This window comes from Dromiciops gliroides, chromosome 2 (assembly GCF_019393635.1).
Source record: "Dromiciops gliroides isolate mDroGli1 chromosome 2, mDroGli1.pri, whole genome shotgun sequence".
NCBI lineage: Eukaryota > Metazoa > Chordata > Mammalia > Microbiotheria > Microbiotheriidae > Dromiciops > Dromiciops gliroides.
The window spans coordinates 228,541,657-228,542,703 of NC_057862.1; the positions used below are offsets into that span (position 1 = coordinate 228,541,657).

At 49.6% G+C, this 1,047-nt stretch overlaps 1 pseudogene; it reads left to right on the plus strand.

Moving 5' to 3' along the window:
* The first annotated feature begins 312 nt into the window (after positions 1-312).
* LOC122739561 lies at positions 313-628 on the plus strand (annotated as a pseudogene).
* The last annotated feature ends 419 nt before the right edge of the window (positions 629-1,047 follow it).

A 1,047-nucleotide genomic window follows, 5' to 3' on the forward strand; every position in this document is an offset into this window, starting at 1 on the left:
GCTGGGAAAATGAACAGAAAAAAATACTGACCCTAGAAAGTTTCTATGGTGAAAAGGAAGAGCAAAATACACCCTCAGAAGAACAAAGTCAAAGCTCCTACAAAGTCCTTCAAAAAGGATTTTGAAAATAAAGTAAGAGGGGGCAGCTAGGTGACACAGTGGATAAAGCACTGGCCCTGGATTCAGGAGGACCTGAGTTCAAATCCGGCCTCAGACACTTGACAATTAATAGCTGTGTGATCCTGGGCAAGTCACTTAACCCTCATTGCCCAGCAAAAGAAAGAAAGAAAATAAAGTAGTGACGCCGAGACCATGTCTGTGGGAGGGAGCTATGGCCAGACATCCCAGCCACCTGTTGGGTGGTGCTCAGCAACAGTTCACAGCTATGGCCTGGGGATTATAGCACCACCCCTGGAGGTACCAGGATCATCTATGACCAGAAGTTTTTGATGGAATGTAGTAACTCTCCTGTGGCCAAAACACATCCCCAGGATCTTCCCACCATTCCTGGGGTCACCAGCCCCCTGGTGATAAGCTTGCTACTGAAATGAACCCAAACCACCTACCCAACAGCCATGAGGATAAGCCAGGAAGCCATGAGGAGTCACAATGTGAGATGGACATTTAAAGGGCCAGCCACCAGAATTGAGCAGTGACCCCCAAGACCCATGGATCCCGTTAAGGGGAGGAGACATACCAGTCAAGCCTTATAGGAGTTGTTTTTTTTCCCCGAGCAGATACCAGGGATGGGGCTGGATGTCACATTCCCTCCTCCCCGAGTGGAGCAGCTCCCCCCTCCCCCAGAGCCAACACCAGCAGATACTTCCAGTAATGCCAGGAGCTGCCCTTCCCAGGGGAAGTACTAGAGAAATCACCCCCTGTTGCAGAGGGGTAAAATCAGGGGCAGGAAGAGCACTTGTGAATTTGTATAGTTTTTCAGGTCTCATCCCAAATGGATGTGTCCACCCCCTTTCAAGTTTGTGTCCTGTGGCTACACACAAGGTCACAGGAATGTCCCCTCTAGAGAGGAAATAAAAGCTGGTCAGC